Source organism: Oncorhynchus kisutch, linkage group LG26, assembly GCF_002021735.2.
Source record: "Oncorhynchus kisutch isolate 150728-3 linkage group LG26, Okis_V2, whole genome shotgun sequence".
NCBI classification, from domain to species: domain Eukaryota; kingdom Metazoa; phylum Chordata; class Actinopteri; order Salmoniformes; family Salmonidae; genus Oncorhynchus; species Oncorhynchus kisutch.
The window spans coordinates 41,388,578-41,400,441 of NC_034199.2; the positions used below are offsets into that span (position 1 = coordinate 41,388,578).

The 11,864-nt window shown below is 44.6% G+C and overlaps 1 long non-coding RNA gene across 1 annotated transcript; it reads left to right on the top strand.

The window, feature by feature from the left end:
• Nucleotides 1-2,581: 2,581 nt before the first annotated feature.
• Nucleotides 2,582-8,846, top strand: LOC109870915 (uncharacterized). Its single transcript, XR_004205599.1, has 3 exons — nucleotides 2,582-2,820; nucleotides 8,147-8,314; nucleotides 8,590-8,846. It is a non-coding gene; the product is annotated as an uncharacterized LOC109870915 (long non-coding RNA).
• Nucleotides 8,847-11,864: the final 3,018 nt, after the last annotated feature.

The window sequence follows — 11,864 nt, forward strand, 5'->3', positions numbered from 1 at the left end:
GAGGATCTACAGACAGACAGGTGTTTCAGTCTAAAGACTAACCCTATCTGAGGATCTACAGACAGACAGGTGTTTCAGTCTAAAGACTAACCCTATCTGAGGATCTACAGACAGACAGGTGTTTCAGTCTAAAGACTAACCCTATCTGAGGATCTACAGACAGACAGGTGTTTCGGTCTAAAGACTAACCCTATCTGAGGATCTACAGACAGACAGGTGTTTCGGTCTAAAGACTAACCCTATCTGATGATCTACAGACAGACAGGTGTTTCAGTCTAAAGACTAACCCTATCTGAGGATCTACAGACAGACAGGTGTTTCAGTCTAAAGACGAACCCTATCTGAGGATCTACAGACAGACAGGTGTTTCAGTCTAAAGACTAACCCTATCTGAGGATCTACAGACAGACAGGTGTTTTCAGTCTAAAGACTAACCCTATCTGAGGATCTACAGACAGACAGGTGTTTCAGTCTAAAGACTAAGCCTATCTGCGGATCTACAGACAGACAGGTGTTTCAGTCTAAAGACTAACCCTATCTGAGGATCTACAGACAGACAGGTGTTTTCGGTCTAAAGACTAACCCTATCTGAGGATCTACAGACAGACATGTGTTTCAGTCTAAAGACTAACCCTATCTGAGGATCTACAGACAGACAGGTGTTTCAGTCTAAAGACTAACCCTATCTGAGGATCTACAGACAGACAGGTGTTTCAGTCTAAAGACTAACCCTATCTGAGGATCTACAGACAGACAGGTGTTTCAGTCTAAAGACTAACCCTATCTGAGAGTCTCCAGACAGACAGGTGTTACAGTCTAAAGACTAACCCTATCTGAGGATCTACAGACAGACAGGTGTTTCAGTCTAAAGACTAACCCTATCTGAGGATCTACAGACAGACAGGTGTTTCAGTCTAAAGACTAACCCTATCTGAGTCTACAGACAGACAGGTGTTTCAGTCTAAAGACTAACCATATCTGAGAGTCTCCAGACAGACAGGTGTTTCAGTCTAAAGACTAACTCTATCTGAGTCTACAGACAGACAGGTGTTTCAGTCTAAAGACTAACCCTATCTGAGGATCTACAAACAGACAGGTGTTTCAGTCTAAAGACTAACTCTATCTGACAGTCTCTAGACAGACAGGTCAGGTAGTGAAATGAATAGTCAGCATTCACAGTGTCCTTACCTTGTTATTCACTCCTGGGTGGTTTGGTGCGTTGGGGATTCCCTTTCATAGCAGCGTGAGGGGGAGAGAACGGTGACATGAACCCTTTCAGTTCATTTCTGAGGTGGAAAGATGTCAGTACCCTGAATACTCTGAAGAGGTGGGCGAAAGGTATAGGTGAGGAGAGATTTGATCGTCAGTGGGTCCATTTCGCAATGGTTGGAAATCACCCCGGAGATGCGGTCTAAGACTTGTTGTTTCGTGTTCTATTCCAACAACTGTTAGCTGTTGTTATGCCGAGCTTTATACAGCAATGGTCCATCGCCTATCCACATGTTTTTAATCTTCTTTTCTTTCTGTGTAAGCGTCCATAATGTTTTGTGCTTGACAAGAGTCACACACAGTAGGTCAGAGATGTCAATATGTAACAAAGACTACATTTAGCTTTTGTTTACACATTTAATGCTGCGGGAATGTCTTGGTATTCCATTAGGGGTTTTGGATCAATGGGTCACAATTGTGCTTTCAGGAAGATAGATTTGTGTCAATGGCCTAAACTTCTGTTTGCCCTGTAAAACATCCACTTTCTACTGAACTCCACGTCTTTTAAACTCCTAAAGGGTTTGTCATTTACAAAAAGATTGCACAGCTCATTCCCTACTTAAGATATGACTTGCGTTTCAGAGCGAGAGAGGGACCAAGATATTGACTGATTGGAAAGTCTGTGGGCGAACGATGAGTTACCCATTGTGGGCAGGAAGAATGAGATGGAGGACAGTATTTACTGTAGATGTAAACTGGATGTCATGGTGAGAGAAATTGCAAGAAATTGCACTCAAACACAGTTTTTATTTTATTTAACCTTTATTTAACTAGGCAAGTCAGTTAAGAACAAATCATTATTTACAATGACGGCCTACCTCGGCCAAATCCTAGCATAGTATGATGCTGGACCAATTGTGCGCCTCCCTGTGGGACTCACCATTAACGGCCTGTTATGAAACAGCCTGGAATCGAACCAGGGTCTGTAGTGACGCGTCTAGCACTAAGATGCAGTGCCTTAGAACGCTGCACCACTCTGGAGCCCAGTGTCCTGTATATCAATGTATTCTCAGCATTTTAGGCTGCCATTTCCTTCTATCGCCATCACTCATATTCTTCCTTGCGCTTGCCATTCCTTTACACGACCAGATAGAGTTTGTGATGACTATTTTACAAAAAACTAATTTGTATGTGATTGTCAATTTACTGTAACTAATACATGTGGAAAAGACTGTGTGGGCTTAGCTCAGCACATATTTTTATTTGTTCCACAGGAAATGAATAGATTATACTTCCCAAAATGTAACTGGTCTTTTCCCTTTCACTGCCAAGGAGGCCTTCATTGCCAACCTCTGATTTCCCCATCATTTCCTATTCATACTGCAGTGTTCTTTGTCCTTGCTTATGATCATCCCATGTTTCTCTCCTCAGATTCAGCATAGCCTATCCATGAGTGTGCTTCTGTTGGAGGTGCTCCCACAAGCAGCTGATAGACCTGTTCAGAGAGAATGTGGAAGACTGCGTAGCCATCAGCAGCCCAGGCCATCCCGGCCAGCCCCTCATACAGGTTAACACAAAGACGCAGGATGGAGTTAACTGGTACATTCCTGAGTAAGGTTACTAAGTAATTGGTGTTGCAAAACATACACTGGGTTTCTCTTTCCAAGACGTTGTTTGTGAGTTTCCATGTACAGTGAGCTCAGTATAGGGGAAATTCAATTCCTCTGTTTTGGTACAGTGAGATGGAGAGTGGGGCATGCGGTTGTCAGCTATTCTAAGGTACCCTGGTATCGCTCACTACTAGATGTCAGAGATTGGGATTACATTCCGTCATTTACTTCCACGTAGAGGGTTTAGGTAATATGTAGAGCAGGTGTGTCACACTCATTTTGGCCCGCAGGTCGCATTCAGTCTTCACCAAGGTCTGGATGGCTTCACTTAAAATGTATTATATTTTCTCGTCATAAAAATTTGCAAACATAATCCTCTATCCCAGGGTTTCCTAAACTCGACCCCCTGAGTGCTCTGGCCCTACACAGCTGATTCAAATAATCTTGATGATGATTTGGTTATTTGAATCAGCTTTGTAGTCCTTGGGTGAAAACCAAAACGTGGGCCCCGGGACTGAGTTTGGGAGACCCCGCTCTATCCCATTGCTTCTAGAATTTCTAATGATGAACCAATGCTCCCTGATTGTCTATCTTTCATTTTGATTACTGTTAGCAAGCTGGACAGCGTGAAGAGACTGTAAATACAGGTTCATTTTCATTTCTACACAGTTTCCATTTGGTTTTAGTCATTTCCATTTCGATTGAGATTGGTCCCCCCCCCCCCAAATGTTTTCTTTCTAAACAAAATAATTGAAAGGGTTCCGTATGTTTGACACCTTATTAATAAGGGAAGAACCCAATGTATAACAGTAGTTAGTCATCCTCTTTTTGTGCGTTGGAATAGCTTGCATGTTTTTTGAGCTACTTTCCTTTGTCGTTAAGCCAGAGTGTGCAGTATAATCATTTGATGAGAAACTCTGCTTTGCAGAAACTGGTCTGATTCAGGACTTGGTGAGTACTTGACAGATTGCCAAAGATGGGGTGATTTACTATACGTTTGGAAAAGCGATGCAGTGATGCTGCAGTCCTTCCACACATCCACAGGACTACCACTCAGGTTGATGTGTAACCTTCTTGTTTGGTTTTTGATCTCTTATCTGTCATATCTGCAACACTGCTGTAACGGTTGCTACTGAAGAAACACAGTGGGCGAGCCACGTCACATACAGTAGAGTGAAATTCCTACTTCAAAAGGTCATCAGTCAAAATGAAGACAGGTAGTGGCTAGATAGCCTACATTATGGAGTGCCATGTTGCTAAGTAATAGCTCATACAGTAACTAACCTAAGTAATTTTCTCTTTCTCTTCTTTTTGATGATACTTTTTGATACAGAACTAGATATTCCCTTTTCCCTAAGTGAAAACAAGTTGTAATTCAACACATAACAAATCAAAATGTTCTACTTATTATTCATATAATAAAAACGGAAAGCAAAAACCAAAATCTATTTCCTGCTAAAGTGATACATTAAGTAACTCCTCCAGTCTCTGTGCTTCTAATTCTTAACTACACAGGATGTCCTTGTGGACTATTCTACTGGCAGGAACAAGTTAAAAGTAGAGAACTCTCATCTGGTTTGAGTCAGAGCCCTGCATTACCAACAGAGTGAGGGCGGTGAGGGTGATTTCTGTAACGTGCAGTACTGTAGGCCTCTTGGTTTTGATCGAAGGCCCAAACAGGCCAGGAAATTGGGCTAATCCCAGGTCTGAGAGGCACACGGGGACGTGATCTTAGCGATGGCTTGTGGACTCAACCACATCAAAGAGTCCTGCTCATGGGTAAAGGGGACTGACTGACTGATGAAGGGACGAGCCATGGCTTGAAGTCACTTAGGGAGTTGCTGGAGCTTCAAAGACTCATCACTGAGCACGCAACAGATACAGAGACGCCGCAGAGAGAGACGGAGAGAGCGAGAGATGTGTGTTCCACAGGGCTGCGGTGGAAACGATGCAGTTCTTATAGCCTTTAGCCGTACCCTCATCCTACTCCTCCTCTGTTCCTCTGGTGATGTAGAGGTTAACCCAGGCCCTGTGTGTCCACAGGCGCTCTCATTTGCTGACTTCTGCAACCGTAAAAGCCTTGGGTTCATGCATGTTAACATCAGAAGCCTCCTCCCTAAGTTTGCTTTATTGACTGCTTTAGCACACTCTGCCAACCGTGATGTCCTAACCGTATCTGAATCCTGGCTTAGGAAGGCCACCAACAATTCTGAAATGTCCATCCCCAAGGTTGCGGAATTGCAATCTACTGTAGAGATAGCCTGCAGAGTTCTGTCATACTATCCAGGTCTACGCCCAAACAGTTTGAGCTTCTACTTTTAAAGATCCATCTCTCCAGAAATAAGTTCCTCACTGTTGCCGTTTGCTATAGACCCCCCTCAGCTCCCAGCTGTGCCCTGGACACCATATGTGAATTGATTGCCCCCCATCTATCGTCAGAGTTCGTACTGCTAGGTGACCTAAATTGGGATATGCTTAACACCCCGGCCGTCCTACAATCTAAGCTAGATGCCCTCAATCTCACACAAATGATCAAAGAACCTACCAGGTACAACCCCAAATCCGTAAATGTGCACCCGCATAGATATCATCCTGACCAACTTGCCCTCTAAATGCACCTCTGGTGTTTTCAACCAGGATCTCAGCTATCACTGCCTTATTGTCTGCGTCCGTTATGGGTCTGCGGTCAAACAACCACCCACCATCACTGTCAAACGCTCCCTAAAACACTTCTGTGAGCAGGCCTTTCTAATCGACCTGGCCCGGGTATCCTGGAAGGATATTGACCTCATCCCGTCAGTAGAGGATCCCTGGTTGTTCATTAAAAGTAATTTGCTCACCATCGTAAATAAGCACGCCCCTTTAAAAAAATGTAGAACTAAGAACAGATATAGCCCTTGGTTCACTCCAGACTTGACTGCCATTGACCAGCACAACAACACTCTGGGGCGTACTGTACTAGCATCGAATAGTCCCCACTATATGCAACTTTTCAGGTAAGTCAGGAACCAATACACACAGTCAGTTAGAAAGCAAAGGCTAGCTTTTTCTAACAGACATTTGCATCCCGTAGCACTAATCCCAAAAAGTTTTGGGACACTGTAAAGTCCATGGAGAATAAAAGCACCTCCTGGCTGCCCACTGCACTGAGACTAGGAAACACTGTCACCACTGATAAATCCACCATAATTGAGAATTTTAATAAGCGTTCCTCTACGGCTGGCCATGCTTTCCACCTGGCTACCCCTACCCCGGCCAACAGCTCTGCATAACCCACAGCAACTGGCCCAATACCCCCCCCCCCCCCTGCTTTTCCTTCACTCAAATCCAGACAGCTGATGTTCTGGATCCCTGCATATCAGCTGGGCTAGACAATCTGGACATTCTCTTCCTAAAAGTATCCTCCGCCATTGTTGCAACCCCTATTACTAGTCTGTTCAAACTCTCTTTCGTATCATCTGAGATTCCTAAAGATTGGAAAGCGGCTGCGGTCATCCCCCTCTTCAAAGGGCGAGAGACTCTAGACCCAAACTGCTACAAACCTATATCCATCCTGCCCTGTCTTTCTAAAGTCTTCAAAAGCCAAGTCGACAAACAGATCACCGACCATTTTGAATCCCACTGTACCTTCTCCGCTATGCAATCTGGTTTCCGAGCTGGTCACGGGTGCACCTCAGTCACGCTCAAGGTCCTAAACGATATCATAACTGCCATCGATAAAAGACAGTACTATCCAGCCATCTTCATCGACCTGGCCATGGCTTTCGACCCTGTCAATCACCGTATTCTTATCAGCAAACTCAACAGCCTTGGTTTCTCTAATGACTACCTCGCCTGGTTCACTAACTACTTCTCAGATAGAGTTCAGTGTGTCAAATCAGAGGTTCTGTTGTCCGGACCTCTGGCAGTCTCTATGGGGGTGCCACAAGGTTCAATTCTCGGGCCGACTCTTTTCTCTGTATGTATCAATGATGTCGCTCTTGCTGCGGGTGATTCTTTGATCCACCTCTACGCAGACAACACCATTCTGTATACATCTGGCCCTTCTTTGGACACTGTGTTAACAAACCTCCAAACGAGCTTCAACGCCATACAACACTCCATCTGTGGCCTCCAACTGCTCTTAAATGCTAGTAAAACGCATGCATGCTCTTTAACCGATCGCTGCCCGCACCCGCCCGCCCGACTAGTACATCTGGGTGATTTAATGTTTTACCTGCTGGTTTTAAAACCAATGGCTATTAAATTAATTTTAGAGGTTGGCATCGGAGGGAACATTTAATTCTGACATGGCTCAGCTAAAAAAGACAGTTCTCTCTCACCTCCCAAAGTTTCATTTTAGTCACACAGTAGTAGGCACATAGAGGATTAGGAAGTAAGGCTTGGCATTTGTCAGTGAGGAATTCATGTATTTGCAGATAGATGAACTCACCATCCTGATCCACTGTGCTGTGTTCTGGTCTAGTATGGTCTGGTCCTCAGGATACTGAACCTGTCTGAGTTGGTGGCCCTGTGCTATACTTCCGCCAGAACCAGCTGGTCTATCCGGTCCGCAAGAGTCAGGACAGACACTTCCAGTATGGATGCAACCATGGTGAAGATTGACCTGGCCTTGACTGTACAGTCAGTACACAATGGATTTGGTGCCATGTGTGTGTACCTTATTATCACAGTTAACATGGACAAAACTAACATCAAAGCAAACAGCTGTCCCAAGAAACAAGAGCCCAAACAAGCAAGGAAAAATTAGCAGCACGCATAATTACTCTGTGTATTTAAAATAACAACAACACTATTCATACGGTAATAGTTTGTCTTAATGAGCATGTCAGGGGTGCGCAACATGATTTGTTAATTGCGATAGGCCAACATGATGCTCTCTGGGTAATTAAAGTAACTTGTGTCGAGCGACTGCGTTGTCATTAATCAGAGGGCAAACAGTAAAGAGAGAGGCACTCTAAAGAAAAGTCATTGTTGTTGATCTGCGTAGGGAAACGCGTCAATAAGCCAGTTCTGTAAGGCCCACTCAATCTACTTTAATGTTATTAACCCAGTCAAATATGGCAGCATTAAATAATACGCTACTCAAAGGGAATGTATCATTAAGAGATGTTTGATTGGATTCAAGCCAGATTGCTTTGCTAATTTGAATTATAATGCAGGGCTTTCGTTGTAATGAAAGAGAATGGGAGCCATTTTAGACTGTACAGATAAATGCACACTATGCTGAACCTTTCCATGTGGCACACAGAATCTGCAAATGAACGGCACAGCAGTGTCACTTGGGTGTGTGTGTGTGACACTGACTGTGTGCACCCCCCCCCCAGCTTGGTGGAAGATGTTCAACTCCTCTTTTTTCAACATGGAGTCCTTCCTGTCCTCCATTTCGTCCTTCATGAAGATGATTCCGGACCACAGGCCCAAAGACCTGGACAAGCTCATCTGCCAAAGGGCCGGGTCCTCCACTTCCCCATCCAATCCCCCCATGTCACAAGGTCAGTGTCATCATCCTTGGCTACAGTCATTTGCCTTCTAGGGATAACCAGGCCACTGATTAAAGGAAGCAGAGTTGAGAGAGAGAGCGTTGCAGGCTCCTAATCCGACCCAGAGAGCTGATAGGGTTTGGAAGCATGGTTAATAGCAATCTGACTGACTGGAGACAAGTTAGTTCTGTAAGCCATGATTAGAAGTGACTACGGAGCTTTAATATCCTGTTTTGTTGAAGCCCATCTATCACTCTCATCCGTACTGTCCTGTGTATATGTTACAGATGTCGGCGTGACGTTACAGATTTCGGTGTGACATTGCAGATGTTGAAGTGACGTTACAGATTTCGGTGATTAGTGGACCTGTGTGAAGTGTTTGGGTGAGATGGTCAGAGGTGGCAACATTAAGAAAACATTGTTTGTTATCTCTATAAGTTCTTCATCAGTGTAAGGAACATAAACTCAGCAAAAATGAAACATCACTTTTTCTGGACCCTGTCTTTCAAAGATAATTCTTAAAAATCCAACTTCACAGATCTTCATTGTAAAGGGTTTTAACACTGTTTCCCATGCTTGTTCAATGAAACATGAACAATTAATGAACATGCACCTGTGGAACGGTTGTTAAGACACTAACAGCTTACAGACGGTAGGCAATTAAAGTCACAGTTATGAAAACTTAGGACATTGAAGATGCCTTTCTACTGACTCTGAAAAAAGAAAGATGCCCAGGGTCCCTGCTGATCTGTGTGAACATGCCTTAGGCATGCTGCAAGGAGGCATGAGGACTGCAGATGTGGCCAGGGCAATAAATTGCAATGTCCGTACTGTGAGACGCCAAGACGGCACTACAGGGAGACAGAACAGACAGCTGATTGTCCTCACAGTGGCAGACCAGGCCAGCGAAGATCACGGATCTCAATCCCATTGAGCATGTCTGGGACCTGTTGGATCGGAGGGTGAGGGCTAGGGCCATTTTCCCCAGAAATGTCCGGGAACTTGCAGGTGCGTTGGTTGAAGTGTGGTGTAACATCTCACAGCAAGAACTGGCAAATCTGGTGCAGCCCATGAGGAGGAGATGCACTGGTGGCCACACCACATAATGACTTTTGATTTTGACCCCACCTTTTTTCAGGGACCCATTATTCAATTTCTGTTAGTCACATGTCTGTGGAACTTGTTCAGTTTATTTCTTAGTTGTTGACTCTTGTTATGTTCATACAAATATTTACACATGTTAAGTTTGCTGAAAATAAACTCAGTGAGAGGAATTTTCTTTTTTTTGCTGAGTGGTGGCCACACCACATAATGACTTCTGATTTTGACCCCACCTTTTTTCAGGGACACATTATTCAATTTCTGTTAGTCACATGTCTGTGGAACTTATTCAGTTTATGTCTTAGTTGTTGACTCTTGTTATGTTCATACAAATATTTACACATGTTAAGTTTGCTGAAAATAAACTCAGTGAGAGGAATTTTCTTTTTTTGCTGAGTTTAGTGTCGAGGGGTGGTACTATATTTATAAGCTGTTGTCTCGGCTCAGTGACGAGGGGTGGTACTATATTTATAAGCTGTTGTCTCGGATCAGTGACGAGGGGTGGTACTATATTTATAAGCTGTTGTCTCGGATCAGTGACGAGGGGTGGTACTATATTTATAAGCTGTTGTCTCGGATCAGTGACGAGGGGTGGTACTATATTTATAAGCTGTTGTCTCGGATCAGTAACTCATGTGACGAGGGATGGTACTATATTTATAAGCTGTTGTCTCGGATCAGTGTCGAGGGGTGGTACTATATTAATAAGCTGTTGTTTCGGATCAGTGTCGAGGGGTGGTACTATATTTATAAGCTGTTGTCTCGGATCAGTGACGAGGGGTGGTACTATATTTATAAGCTGTTGTCTCGGATCAATAAATCATGTGACGAGGGATGGTACTATATTAATAAGCTGTTGTCTCGGATCAGTGTCGAGGGGTGGTACTATATTTATAAGCTGTTGTCTCGGATCAGTGACGAGGGGTGGTACTATATTTATAAGCTGTTGTCTCGGATCAGTGTCGAGGGGTGGTACTATATTTATAAGCTGTTGTCTCGGATCAGTGACGAGGGGTGGTACTATATTTATAAGCTGTTGTCTCGGATCAGTGACGAGAGGTGGTACTATATTTATAAGCTATTGTCTCGGATCAGTGACGAGGAGTGGTACTATATTTATAAGCTGTTGTCTCGGATCAGTGACGAAGGGTGGTACTATATTTATAAGCTGTTGTCTCGGATCAGTGTCGAGGGGTGGTACTATATTTATAAGCTGTTGTCTCGGATCAGTGTCGAGGGGTGGTACTATATTTATAAGCTGTTGTCTTGGATCAGTGACGAGGGGTGGTACTATATTTATAAGCTGTTGTCTTGGATCAGTGACGAGGGGTGGTACTATATTTATAAGCTGTTGTCTCGGATCAGTGACGAGGGGTGGTACTATATTACTGGGATTCTCTGCCTCTAACCCTATTACAGGGGCTGAGTCACTGGCTTGCTGGGGCTCTCTCATGCTGTCCCTGGAGGGGGTGCGTCACCTGAGTGGGTTGATTCACTGTTGTGGTCATCCTGTCTGGGTTGGCGCCCCCCCCCCCCTTGGGTTGTGCCGTGGCGGAGATCTTTGTGGGCTATACTCAGCCTTGTCTCAGGATGGTAAGTTGGTGGTTGAAGATATCCCTCTAGTGGTGTGGGGGCTGTGCTTTGGCAAAGTGGGTGGGGTTATATCCTTCCTGTTTGGCCCTGTCCGGGGGTGTCCTCGGATGGGGCCACAGTGTCTCCTGACCCCTCCTGTCTCAGCCTCCAGTATTTATGCTGCAGTAGTTTATGTGTCGGGGGGCTGGGGTCAGTTTGTTATATCTGGAGTACTTCTCCTGTCCTATTCGGTGTCCTGTGTGAATCTAAGTGTGCGTTCTCTAATTCTCTCCTTCTCTCTTTCTTTCTCTCTCTCGGAGGACCTGAGCCCTAGGACCATGCCCCAGGACTACCTGACATGATGACTCCTTGCTGTCCCCAGTCCACCTGGCCATGCTGCTGTTCCAGTTTCAACTGACCTGAGCCCTAGGACCATGCCCCAGGACTACCTGACATGATGACTCCTTGCTGTCCCCAGTCTACCTGGCCATGCTGCTGCTCCAGTTTCAACTTCCACCTGACTGTGCTGCTGCTCTAGTTTCAACTGTTCTGCCTTATTATTATTCGACCATGCTGGTCATTTATGAACATTGAACATCTTGACCATGTTCTGTTATAATCTCCACCCGGCACAGCCAGAAGAGGACTGGCCACCCCACATAGCCTGGTTCCTCTCTAGGTTTCTTCCTAGGTATTGGCCTTTCTAGGGAGTTTTTCCTAGCCACTGTGCTTCTCCACCTGCATTGCTTGCTGTTTGGGGTTTTAGGCTGGGTTTCTGTACAGCACTTTGAGATATCAGCTGATGTACGAAGGGCTATATAAATAAATTTGATTTGATTTGATATTAATAAGCTGTTTTCTCGGATCAGTGACGAGGGGTGGTTTTATA